Source organism: Hibiscus syriacus, unplaced genomic scaffold, assembly GCF_006381635.1.
Source record: "Hibiscus syriacus cultivar Baekdansim isolate YM2019G1 unplaced genomic scaffold, ASM638163v2 tig00116937_pilon, whole genome shotgun sequence".
In the NCBI taxonomy this organism is placed as follows: Eukaryota; Viridiplantae; Streptophyta; class Magnoliopsida; order Malvales; family Malvaceae; genus Hibiscus; species Hibiscus syriacus.
Window position 1 is genome coordinate 1,785,186 of NW_024063475.1, and position 14,733 is coordinate 1,799,918.

Here is a 14,733-nt window from a genome sequence, read left to right on the forward strand (position 1 = left end):
TTTTTATGAATGGTTAGGGCATATGGTAAGCAAATAAATCCTTGCGACACATTGAAACAAGATCATAAACTTTGACTTTTCTGGCACAAAATTTAGATTAACCTATTACTGGTACTAGTTCACAATTTCAATGGGTTCGGGTTGACATGGATGAATATATTTATGAAAATTGGTTTGACATAACAATGTAGTTATATTTTATATCTTAATTTATTAATTTATAATGTTATAATTTATATATGTTGATGTCGTCGAATCTATATTAATAGTATTATTGTCTGTAGTTACTAATATTGTTGTTTGTTTATTACAGAGAGGGCAGCGAGAGAAGCAGAGAGAGAATCAACATTTCAGAAAAAATATAAAGAACTTCAAAATCAAATTGAAGCTATTAAGAAGATGATGCAGTAGAATCAAACGAAGAGTTCATCATCCTAGGTGTTTTCTTAGGTTAATGCTTTGTTTATGTTATTGAAAAATGTAGAACTACATTATATTTAACATGGATTTTTGTAAACTTTGATTTATTTATGTTTTTTTATTATCAAAAGTTACTTAATTCGAATCGTAATTATATTTAAGATGGTTATTGGATATAGTTATAGGTTAAATTTGGGAAATACAAAATACAAAGAAGAAATGTTGAAAATTAGTTTCGATTAGCGGTGTTTTAGGGGCAAAATGCCACTAACAGAGTGCATACTTGATGGCATTTTTAGGAAACAAAACAACGCTAAATCACCAACATATTGCGGAATATATGCCCGAAATGATCCTAATATCAAATCTGTCACGGCGTTTGAGACTAAAAACGTCACTGAATGACCAACCTATTACGACGGTTGTGCCCAAAACGCCGCTAAATATCAAATCTTTTGCAGTGTTTGTGACTAAAAATGTCGCTAAATAGCGAACCTTTTGCGGGAAAACCTATAAATATCAAAACTTTAGTGGCGTTTATGCCAAAAAACGTCGTTATATGGTGAACCTTGTTGCAACATTTGTATGCTAAAACGTCGCTATATAACCTAACCTTTAGCGGTGTTTTAGTATACAAACGCCGCTAAATAACCTGACTTTTAGCGGTGTTTATTATTTGAAAACGCCACTAACAGTTGCAGCGTTTGTATTAGCAGTCTTTTTTTACGCCGACAGTATTTTTAGCATCGCTTTTAAACGCTGCTATAGGGGAAAATCCACTATAGACCAGTTCTGCTGCAGTGGAAAGGATATATATATATATACATATAGGAGAAAATTTATCCCATATCAAAATAGAATGAAATAACAATAAAGAATAAATAAAGAATGAAAATATGCACGGGAGAATATTTGCCACATAGCGAATTGATATTAATGCATCTTTCATTTAATAATTAAAAGCCACAAAAGATCGACTATTGTCTCAGGTTTTAGACAATAGGGAATGTTTCTTGTGCATTACTCTGAAAAAGTTTTGTAAACTACAGGTAATTCTTCTATAGCCCAATTATTTTGCGCGAAGCCTGGCGGTGCTGGATAATTACCCATAGCTCTTCTTCTTCAATATCATCATCTGATATCACATTGATGCCTAAATCCATCAAGGCATCCTCAACAACTGGCTCTTCAGATGAATGGCCTCCCTAAAACATATGACCCCCCAGATATGAAGGTGTCCCACAGTGGCGGAAAAGTTAAAGGCTTCCACTTAATATCCTCCCTGGCTAGCCTTGCTCTTATTCTCTCCTGGCTCTTTTAAAATACCTTTCATCTTGTCCTTAAGGGCGGGTGGTATCCTAGGCCAAAGTAGTCCCTCTTAATGACGGGACAAACTAGATTGTTAGATCACTGTAGCGACTTCCTAGTCCCTTTCTAGCCTTACCCCTCTTCCTAAAGTCATCTTTAATCCTATTCGGGTGCAGTTGGACAATCTGGGCTTGGATATCCTTCTCACCTCAGCCACAAATCTGGCATTGACGAATTCCAAGGATTTGAAGTAGCATTCAACGGCATCCTCATCTATTTCCACATAAGGAGCAGTGGTGGAAAAAGAAGCGATAATATCCTCTTCGACATTAATATATATCAGTCTCCTTTTGATCACAAACTTGAGATTCTAATGCAGTGTGGATGGCACTACCCCTGCCTAGTGGATCCAACACCTTTCTAATAACAATTACAGGTCGACATAATATCCATGACCAGGAATTCGACCTCGTAAGTAGATGGGCCGATAGTTAGGGGATATCGATCTTCCCCAACACTTCTCTCTTTATTCCGTCAAACGCTCGGACAATAATCTGGCAATTGGTCATATGCGTACTGTCGAACGACAACTTTTTCAAAGTGATCAATGGCATTACATTTAGTGCCGAGCCATTTTAGATTAGCACTCGGGATAACACATGCCCCTTGCACCTAATGGTAATGTGCAGGACCTTGTATTTGCCAACCATCTCGGATGGGATTTCATCATCAGAGAATGAGATTAAATTATCGGCTTGGATATTCGCAACTAACTGGTCTATCTTTTTCACTGGCTTATCCTTTGGTACAAAAGTCTGATTCAAGACTTTCAACAAGACATTCTGGTGTGCTTTGGATCTTAACAAAAGAGCAAGGATCGAGATACGAGTCGATAGCTTGTGCAGCTGCTCCACAATGATGTACTCAATATGCTTTAAAATTTTCAAGAACTCTACAGTCTCGTTTTCCGTTATAGGCTCATTAATGAGAAACTCATCATCCTTTAGCAATATCTTGACCCTCTTCCTTTTATTAGCAGCAACTTTTTTCTCAGGTTCATTAGTATGATTGGGAGAATAACATCTCCCACTTCTGGTGAAATGGCCCACCTTATCCACTTTTCCTTTGGCGATCTCTGGAATGCCCACGTTATCCAACTGGCACTCATATCTCCAGGAGACCTATTTATTATCCTTATAAGGGAAAGAATATGGGGTGTGATCACCATTTTAGGGGTTGTTCTCTCTGCCACACGAGTTTTCAACGCGATGACCAGAGGGCAATTGACATATAGACTTCCTTGGATGGACCTTTGGATTACAAATCTCTGTTTCTTTCTCCTCAATAGCTTCTTGGTAAAATTCCATTTTCTTGTTATCCATCAACCTTTGCACCAAGGTTTGAACTCAACGCAATCTTGTATGGTATAATTCTCACAGTTGTGGTATGGACATGCATTCTTACTCTTGTCACCCACGTTTGAGGCCAGTAAGTCTACCTTGATCATTTGCCTCCACACACAATGCATGGGTGACTTCACCTCATTCACCTTGATTATAATATTTTTCCTCTTTTTTCGATAATTGCATTGACTCCTACCCCAGTATGGTTCGGTAGTGGGTTCTGAGACATATTGGGTTGTTCCCGGCGTGATATTCATATTGGGCATTGGCGTCATACCATTTTGGGTATGAAGGCTGCATCGGTGAAGTGTGGTAAGGTGACACCACATGCTTATCATACAAGATTTGAAATAATTCTTTGTAAGTCATGGGGATCGGGTCAAATTAAAGCCTTTCCCTTTCTTGTCTTAGTTCTTTTGCCCCTTGTCTGGTAGAGTTCTGTGCAGAAGACCCGTCGGCTTGAGGTTGGGACACAATAAAGTTGTTGGAGTTATACTTCCTCACATTATTAACCTCATTATCTTTTCTTTTCATTGGTGTCTTCCTGTTGGATTCTCCTTTATCAAGCTTCCCTCTCTTGATTGCCATCTCGATCATTTCTCCTGATCTGACCACATCAACAAAGCTCTTGGATGAATTTCCTATGAGGTGGCCAAAGAATAGGGCTTTCAAAGTGTTTATGAAGAGCATATTAGTTTCTTCTTCCTAGAGCGGTGGATGAACTTGTACAGCTACATCCCTTCACCTCTAGGCATATTGCTGAAGCTTTTATTAGACCTCTTCTCCATGCTCTGCAACATGATTCGATTAGGCTTTACGTCTTTTACGTGCTTATATTCCAGAAAAGCATTAGCCAAGTCCTTCCAGGATTTAATTTGAGCCCTGCTCAACTGATTGTACCAGCGGATGGTTTATCTTACTAAGCTCTCTTGAAAGTAGTGGATTAACAATTGATTATCCTTATATCCAGTCATCTTTCTACAGAATATCGTAATGTGTGCAGAAGGACATCTTGTGCCAACAAACTTTTCAAAATTGGAATTTTGAACTTGGGTGGCAGTACTAAATCAAGAACCAGACTTAGCTCCTTAGCATCAATCCATACATGTTATTTTCTTCCTCCAGTTGTTTCTATTTTTCTTCTAATTGCTTTTTCAACTCTTTTTTGCCCTCGTCGTCAAAATCTGGGACATCTTCAGCTTGTTGTTGGTTTACAGAGGTGTCGGGCAAGTTTATGTGCACCCTTCCTAGCTGAGCAGTCACTCCTTGTTGTACTCTAATATGAGGTGGTGTAAAGCATGGAGGGTATAGGGCTCTTCAGTAGTGACACCAGCAGCTGAAGTCTTTCCACGATTCACTTGTGGTATGAAACTCGGGGATACAAAGGTTCTTCGGTATCATCGACAGCTAGGGTTTCTTCTCGCTCTATATTTCTTCCTTGTAGCATGCTTGCAAGTTTCTCCATCAGATAATTTTGGGATTTCAGCAATTGTTCACGCATCTCCTCTTGAGCCTTTCTGAAGCTCTCATGTATTTCGAGTTGGGTTCAATTTGAGCGATTCTCTCGTCCATTGCCTTTTTTCTGGTATTATACGGGTGCTTAGAAGTTTCCAATATTTTTTAGTGTACCCTTTATTGTTAATTTCGATGTTTAAAGATGAATGCAAATTATAAAGAAGTAAAATGCTAAACAAATAATAGTAAAAATGCAAATAAAATGCAGAACATAAAACTTGAATTGTAAATAAAGTACAAATGCAAGTAGAAATGCATTAATTCATAAATCATGATCAATATTAGAATAACTTTCATTTAAGGACAAAAGGATCACCATTACAAGACGAATCCATTACAGAAAAGGCATAACTTTAGTATTCAGCTCCATTATCTTGTTGACAAGTCAAGTGGCCCTTTTTCCTAAATCTGATGCTAGATTTGTGTAGCTCTGGATGACTCTTGCTTGGATATTCATCTCCTAGATTTCTTGTAACACCACTCAACTGATTCGTGGTTTTGATTATCACACGATTCACATTTGTTTTCCAATCCTCATAGTGATCATTCGTGTTCTGCCACTGCGGTATGGTGCTTCGGATAGTGCACTCAAGACCAGTGATATGTACTTGACAACTTCGCAGAGTATCCTCTAAGTCACGAACCTTTCTTCGCAAAGTGGTATTCTCTTCGAGGCTTACCCTTAAATTTATCCCCCCACACTGACCATTTTCCACAAATAAGGAATTTTCGAGTTGTATGATATAAGCACTATACTCTTCATTCTTAGCCTGAGCTTGAGCTAACTCTTCCTCATGCCTTGCTTTCATCTCTTGTTTCTCTTGAGTGAGGACCTCTATTCGCTCATTCTTCTCCCCACATCGTTGTGTACAAAGGAAAACTTCATCATGCTTGCCTTGGAGTACATAATCTCAATGTTGTATTTCAAATTTCAATTTTTCATTGCTTTTCCTCTTTTCAGCTTCAAGCTCATCTATTCTTCGTCATCTAATCTCGAGCTCACTCAGCATGCTATTCACTTCCCTTTTGAACCCTTCAATCATATTACTTTTCTCTGCTTCTAACTTTTTGACTCTTCGTTTTTCCTCTTCCATCTCGCTTAATTAGCCTTGATTTTCAGCTTTAAGCTCTTCAATTTTAGCTTGCAACCCTTACACTTCAAAAGTGAGGTCCTATTCTCGCTTCTTACTTAGGGTGTATATTTGTCTCAATTTCTTGGCTTCTTTTCTTTCACCACTCAGTGCACGAGTCCATGATTGTTTCTCTGTTTGTGCTCTTGATTTCTTTCTTCTTCTCTACCTCTAGCTCTCTGACCCAGCGTTCTCTTTCAGCTCTGACGTCCTTAATTCAATGATCTTTTTCAGCCTTGAGTTACAACTTCCACTATTCTGAAGTCTTTTCCTAGTCCAGTAATCTCCCAGACCCGATTAATCTTTCGATAATCTTTATGTAGGTCTATAAAATTAGCCTCAACATCATCTCTCTTTTTTAGCATGACCTTAAATTGTTTACTATAGAACCCTATTTCGAGGTCCAACATGAAATTTTCTCGTCTAAGACGTTCACGCTCTTTTTCTTTATTGGAAATTTTGGCTTCACATTTATTCCTCAATATATCCAACTCAGATGACACATATTTGAATTGTTCCTCTAAAGGAATAACTCGATCACGGTCAGGTAAGGGAATGATGTCATTCTTCTTTGCATTCCTGCAAGCCACATAGTTTGGTGTTAACATGATGTCAGCTACTACCACATCAGTTCGAAAGGTTAACTTCCAAGCATCTGACGTTAACCGAGCTGTTATCTTGTTGTGATCTCTGTCGTACACAAATTTGGACTTACTTAGGCCAGAGGTGGCTGGGACGAACTGGCGTACCCCATATTACCTTAACACTATTAGCGGGGCATAACCTACTCTACCCCATAACCCTAACAGAGTTATCCAATCAGAGTCCCCAAATTTATACAATATATCAACATAGGCTAACCAGGGGACGCACCATACTATGTCATGATCTTGTAAATTCCTGAAAAGTGAAACCAGTCTTTTCTTGTGAGATGCTCTGGCTATTCTTTGGTGAGAAAGTCTTTTAATGGAGAATAAGAACTTGAGAATCGACGGTTGTATTCTCGTTCAATCTTCCAGAAGTGGCTACGAATCCACATAGTAAGCAATTAAACATACCCAGTAAAGCGGCTACTCTCTGCTCTTGTGCAACTACTAAGTGAACTGGATGTCTCAGCTAAGACTGCAGAAACATGATTTATTTTCTTTTCCAACCAATCAAATAGATCGACCACGTCGGAGTCTATATAGCAAAGAACTTTTGGGAAGATCACTAAGCCGTAAATTCCTAAAGCGAATATTTTCATACTCTTCTCAATATCACTGTGGTTAACAATCAGTTCTTTAATGCACGGCCAAGGGAAATAGTTGGACTCTCCTTTGTTTTGGATGCAATTAGTTACCCACTTATCCCCGATTCCGATAATCTATGTGAGCTTTATTTTGAAGGGTTGTACTCTTGTCGCCTTTGAGTAGATTCTATCCAAGTATATTGTTTCAAAATGAAACATGAAAGAGCTATGTCATCATACTTTTGCTAGAATGCATCCCTTGTATCAGATTTCCAACTCTCCCAGATTTCACGTAGCCCTTGCAGATCATTTTTCTTAAGACTAATTAGAACGACCTCTGGCAGTACTAATATGTAGTCTTTAGTCAAACTATCCCCTTTCTTCCGCTGAGTTCTTCAGGCCATGACCTCACTTCTGCATTCTTTATTTCCTTGTTATGAAAACTCTTGTCCATTTTATGATCGCCTTCTACTTTGATGACTACTTCGTGAACAAACACATTTTTTAATGAATGATAATGCAATGCAACAATACCAAAAAAAGAGACAAAACTAGAATTGTGTCAATATATACAATGAATAATCGAATAACAAGAAAGTATATCATAAACCTTACCCACATGTAATTTACCCAACATGATATTTACCCTCATGTTTTTATTTGGCAAATAAACCCTAACTACATTTCATCTAGTTCTCATGCTTCGTACGGAAATATAAAACCTAATTGCATACTCTTCTAGTTCTCATGCTTTTTGCCAAAAAAAATAAATTCGAGGAAAAGGTTAGAGTGAGTTCCTCCTTTTGTGTTTTGAAGAACCGTGGGCAGAATTTTGGTATTACTAATAGTGTCCTTGAATTGTCCTTTGTTGATGCCCCATTGGGCATGCCAGACCCTCGATCCTCACCCATTATAGGCTTAAATGGGTCGAGTTTAATTCGAGAGGATGCATTTCCCCATGTCCATGCGAGAAAACTCAATGTGTCACTCATAAACATGAGGCATATGCACCCCAGAGGTTACTTGTTAAAGCCCATGGAGAAAAATACTTTTCTCATGTAAGTGTAGCGTTCACCCCTACCTAACTGGATAGAGCACAGTTAAAAGGTTCTAAATACTCAAACAGTTATGGTGCGAGTGGGGGAAACTCACAATCTTCGCCTCTATCCAAAAAAAACAAACCAAAACAAAAGTAAAAAATCTGAAACATGTAAATCACACGTTAGTACAACCAATAAATAAAAGATGCACGATGTAATGCAAACAAAACATGAGGATTAAATTTTAAATATCGTTCAAAATTTCCATTTTGAACGAAAAAGATTACGTATAATAGATTACGGCCTAACTCTCTAATGTCCCCAGCGGAGTCGCCAAGCTATCAGAACATTCCTTAAGCTTTTTGGGGTTATTTTGGGGAGTGATCCAACTCAATCTTGGAAAATGTTGGGTTTTAAAATAAATGTATAAATAAACGGATTTGGAGTAGCTATCGACCTTTGGGTAGGTAGGTCGAATACATAAAAAATATTCTTTAAAATAATTTCAAAAGATAAAAAATGATCTATGTTTAACCAGAAATTTGTTTCGAAAAAGGGTTCAGGAGTCGATTACACGTGGGAAAGGATTAGCACCCCCACAACGCCCAAAATTGGCACCTAAACGACTATACGTTATTTGAATGTTGAAATTAGCAAACTTGAATATACATTTAAATTGTGATCCTTTTTAGAAAAATTAAAAGGGGTATTATTTTGTACGAACAATTCTCAAAAATATCTTCCTTGTCAGTTAAAGGGCATTTCCATGGATTCTCCATACAAAATAACATTGTCCTAATTTTATTAAATCATATACACATAATAATTTTTGAAACAACTCGAATATAAAAAGGTATTACTTTATATAAAAAATCATTGGCAATGTGATCCTTGTCAGTTGAGGCACATTTCCATAGATTCCCTGTACAAAATAATATTGTCTTAGCTTGTAGATAAAATACATATATTAGATATTTTTAAAAAAATCATTCGAATGTAAAAGGTATTATTTTGTTCGAACAATTCTTGGAAACACATTCATTGTCAGTTAAGGCGCGTTTCTATAAATTATTCACACAAAATAATATTTAACATATATTTTTTTAAATACCAATGTACATTTATTGATCGAACACATGCACCTTTAATAGCTATCTGATAACATGCAACAAACAAGAAACAGTTAAAACACAACGCAAGTCAAATAGATCGCACTAAAACATGACAAAGAGACATAAACTTTAAAGACCAAATTGCAAAACCAGCAAAGCCTAGGGTAACCATTACGTGAATATTGTACAAATTAGGCACCATAATCGTAAATAAACCAATAACACTATTCAGAACTAATAATATTAAACTTTGAGGATTAAACTGTAAAACAAGCAAAAATCATGGCCATAAACAAGAACATCATGCAAGCTAGGTACTGAAATTATAATTAAACCACTATCAAAATTCAGGATTAAAATGGAAACCATTAAAATCTAGGGACTGAATCAAACATTTACTCAAAACATGTGTAAATAAGGGCAGTGATTAAAATAAAAACAAAGTGAAACTTGAGATACAAATTAAAATAAGTGGAACTTCATTGCAGTGACCAAAATGTAAATTTACAATATACAAGGGTTGTAGGAATGATTTTCCCATACGCCCAAAACGCACAATCCCTCCCCCTAAACGACGTCATATGGGGAGGGGTATATATATCCCTCCCCTTAAAATGGCCTAACCCTCTTCATTTTTCATTTTTCTTTTCTCTCTCTAAAAGAGAGAAATTTTTCTCTCTCTAAAAGAGAGAAATTTTTCTCTTTGACCTCTCTCTTCCCTTTCTGTCCAAGGGAAGGTCGGTAACCTCTGGCCACCGCACACAGCGGCCAGCAACCTAGACCTAGATCTAAGGTATTCGAAGAGGTTACTTTGAAAAAAAACACCACTTTTCGGTGACATTTGGATCTTTCAGCGAAATCAATGATGGTAAGCTCCTTCTTCTCTCTTCCTCTTTACTTCTTTTATTTTTCTTTTCAAAATGAGCTCTCTAATTTTTTTCTCTTGGTTTTGTTGTTCTCTCTTATTGGTGTTGTCCTCTTGTTGGTGATGTCAGTATGTATTGATGTGCATCATATATGTAGAGAGGAGAAATATGATTTTTCTCTTTCTTCCTCTACAGTTTGCATGCTTTGGTAAGGGTTTTAACCCTCTGTTTTATTTTGCTTATTTTTCCATTCTCGTGATAGGGGTGTTAACCGAGGAGAGTGAACTCCGGTCAGGCTTGACATGGGTTAAACAGGGGGTTGACCCGAGGCCCTTTGTCTTCTTTCGTTGGCTAGAGTAAAATTTGGCGGCGGTGGTAGTCCTTGGGTAGTGGAGAAGCATGGGCACGTACATCTCACGCGGGGAACGCGTGACAGTGGGGGATTGGCACGTGGTGGCTGCTAATTAGGGTGAAACCCTAATCACCCTTTGATCTGGACCATTAGATGGGAGGCAGATCTAACGGACTAGGGCGAGTAGGTGGTTGGGCAATTAGATGGAGGCTAGGGTTTCTTCAAACCCTTGCAAATTGGGTTGTTGTTTGTTCGGGCTTGGGTTTTGTCCTGGTTTTGGGCCTGTAACAAAAAATATGTAGTAATAATAATAATAATAATAATAATAATAATAATAATAAATAATAATAATAATTTTAAATTTGAACCCAAACAAAAATAGGTGTATACACCTAACGTTTAATTTTTGTTTCATTTTAGTACCCCGTTGTTAAAAACTTAACGAACACATTGACGTCACATAGCTTCGGTGGACAAACGACCAATCAAAATGGTGGACATGAGAGAATGATAATTCGACCAACATAGTCTAGTTTCAAGCCCATCAGATGATGGACCATTGATATTAGAGGATGAAGAAATCGAAAAGTTCACCGTCGATTTAGGGAAATTGAGGCGTATCCTAGTGAAACAGAAGTCGAAATCGCGTTTAGGAGGTGGAAAAGCTACTGGCTGGAAAGTCTAGGCTTCATTGATCGACAGATGTGACGGTCGATGACTGTAGACACGATGGAAGATGAGCCCGTCCATTAATTTTTTAACGACATGGTACTAAAATGTAACAAAAACTAAACATTAGGTATGGTTTTGAAAAAAAAGTTTAGGTACTAAAACGAATAGTTTAGATACTAAACTCATAGTTTACCTTTTTTTAAATGTGGTGTCTTGTAATTCATTATTTGGGCATGGAAATATACATAGTCAATGTATTGAATATAAAGAATTACTTAGTCAATGTATTAAATATAAAGAATTACTTAGTCAATGTATTGAATATAAAGAATTACTTAGTCAATGTATTGAATATAAAGAATTACTTATTAGACATATTGATAGTCAAGATGAAGTCAAAAGGGACAGGTAGGGCCTTGCCCCTTGATTAATGGGTAATTTATAATTTTAGCCCTCTTAAACATAAAATTATACTTTTAACCCTCTTAAAAATTAATTGTTTAATTAAGTTTTATTTAAATAATTTTTTTAATGTTATTAGTATTCATACAAATATATTACTAGTACTAATTTTGTTTGAATTAGTAAAAGATGGTCTCCTTGTCTGCTGGGAATGAAATGATTAAAAAGATTTTGGTCAAAATTTCATTGCTAATCTCTTATCTTGTTCACAAATTAGCTTTGGTTAAAAAATTATTGATAGAGATTGACGTAAAATTTTATGTTAAATGATTAATTTATAAAAAAATTAATAGACAAAAAAATTATTAATAAAAATATATAAATAAAGTATCTGAAATATATAATAATTTTAAATTTTTATGAAATTCATGGTAGCGAATTGGTCAAAGCCACCTAGGAAATGTGCATTGTTTTGATTGGTGAGTCAACAACGTCCCATTGCTCACACAATTTCATTTCAACTTGTCATCAATGTTGAATTCACTGCACTGCACTGCACTCATGGACTAATTGCTATCATTTCAAAACAAACGCTGGTAATGCTACATAATTATGTTTGGTCAATCAACACAATCAAATCATTACTTTCCTCATATCATCTATTCGTAATCAACATTATATTAACAAATTTTAGAGAAAGAGAGAAAGAAAGAGAAAGGTTTGGCAAATGAGACTATTTTTTTATTAGTACAAAAAATTATAAGTTAATATATGTTTAAAATATTATTAATTATTTGATAATTAACACTTAAATATTTCTATAAATATTGTGCTTAGGGATGGCAGACAGATACAATTTCGTGGATTCTTTATTGTATCCATTTCAATTGCAGTGGGAATGAATATAAGTTTAGTGGATAGTAGACGGGTGTGAATGTAAAAAGGCATACCTATCGTGAGTAGTGGGTAGGTGATGGGTTTAGAACATTACCCGTCCCATATCCTCACGCCCTGCATCCACTAAATACCTACCATATAAATTTTGAATCTTTATAAATTTAGATATAATTTCATAGACTATTATGTAAATCTTAAGATTATAGGATGTGACTTGTAATTTAACCAAATGTTAGGGTATAAACATTTTGTAATCTGTGAGGTTGATGTCAAACGGGTATGAGATAGTACATACGAGTATAAGATGGATGGTGGATATCCAGTGGATAACAGGTGTGGGAGTGGGTTTGAGAATGTACCCACGAGTATAGATTTAAAAATTTTACCTATCATAAATGACGAGTAATTGATGGATACAAAAATATTAGGTGGGTATGAGAATGGGGAAAGGGGTATCCGCACTCACTCTGCCTATTTGCCATCCCTGATCGTGCTCAAATCTAGGATCTTTAAGAATAATAATCATTTATTAATCACTAATATCGTTTAATTTGTGTGATAAATAGAGCTACAAATTAGTAAAATGGGTCCAAAGTGTTAAAGGATCCAAGCCGTTGGATGAAAAATCATTCTTCTCATGTTGGGATGGTAACAAATTAATAATGACGATTTACTAACCCTAATTGTTTGGTGAGAACACAATAAATACAAAATATGTTGAAGTTATAGCCGCATTAATTAACAAATTCTTCCCATCAAAGTATTTAATGATGGTAGATACACTCTTAATTAAAAACACCAAAAACAAAGCATCCCATAACCCTAAAAACAGAAGATTTGCTTAAAGATCCCTTTGATTAATAATATAAACAAAGATTTGCTTTAATCTTCCTTCTTAATACTTTATTTTACACACGCATAATATACGTAATAAAAGATCCTCTGCTGCATTTATTACTTTGAAAAACTCTCCTTTCTCTGTGTGTCGTCTCGTATATATTTATATAGATTCACGTGTGTTTCCATTAAAGAATATGGGATAGGGTTTCTTTCTTTCCTCTTCAAACCAAACCCTTCTTCGTTACACCATGGATTTAGCTTTGAGCCTGGGTGATCCCCCAAAGCCATTTTCGTTTCTTGAAGAAACCCAGAAATTATCAAGCAAGGATCTAGGGTTTTGCATGGCCTCCGTAAAGGAGAAGATGAGAAAAAGGTTTCTTCAGATCCGCCTCTTCAGCTTGATCTTCTACCTTTCTCACCGGTTCCTCGTCCCCAGCTTCGCCTTCCTTGGCTCGCCGATAAAAGAGGGTTTGATGTGAACAGGTTGGCAGCGGAGGAGGAGGACGCGGAGCTGTCGTCTCCCAACAGCGCGGTGTCTTCATTTCAGATGGCGTTTGGGATTGGAAATTGGAGCAGGAGAGGCAAGAGAGAGCTGGAACTGGAAATAGTTGAAACTGAAAGAGTAAACACAATAGGAAGTGATGATGACGAGAACGGTTCAACTCGGAAGAAACTCAGACCTTCCAAAGAACAATCAGCTTTTCTTGAAGAAAGCTTCAAAGAACACAACACACTCAATCCTGTAAGTAAAAAAACATACAAGAATCCAAGCTTACTTACCTATTGGGTTTTTGTTTAACATTTTTATTTCTGTCTTAAATCATTGATTCAGAAGCAAAAACTTGCACTGGCAAAACAATTAAATCTTCGTCCCCGTCAAATCGAAGTTTGGTTTCAGAACAGAAGAGCAAGGTACTTTTTCCTTACAATAAAATATAAATATTTTCTTCGTATGAGAATGTTTTGACGAACTTTTTAACTAAAAATATGGTATAATATAAAAATTAGCCTCGGATATTTATCAAAATAATCATCTAATCCTTTATTCTTTTTCAGATCATTTTGATCCTAACATTTCATTTTAAGGCCGAACTATTCTGTCAAACGGCATAGGTCTTTTGGTTTTAAAATTAAGGGTAAAACTATACGTTTAGTACCTAAACTTTTAATTTTTTTAAAATCATACTTAACGTTTAGTTTTTATTTCATTTTAGTACTTGGTGTTAAAAACTTAACACGTTTAGACCTAAACTATCAGTTTTGATCCGTTTTAGTACTTAAATTTTCAATTTTTTAAATCTTAAGTATGGTTTAGGTACTAAACGTGTTTTGGTACTTAAACTTTTATTTTTTTTCAAAACTTAAGTTTTGGTACTAAAATAAAACAAAAACTAAACTTTAGTTATAGTTTTAAAAAAATTAAAGGTTTAGGTACTAAAACGAATCAAAATTAATAATTTAAGTACTAAACGCGTAGTTTACCCTAAAATTAAACATGGTTTAAAATACTTCATAAAAAGAATAGGGATCAAAATAATCGTTCTG

General features: G+C 35.8%; 1 pseudogene; it reads left to right on the plus strand.

The window, feature by feature from the left end:
- Positions 1-13,436: 13,436 nt before the first annotated feature.
- Positions 13,437-14,160, plus strand: LOC120188033 (annotated as a pseudogene).
- Positions 14,161-14,733: the final 573 nt, after the last annotated feature.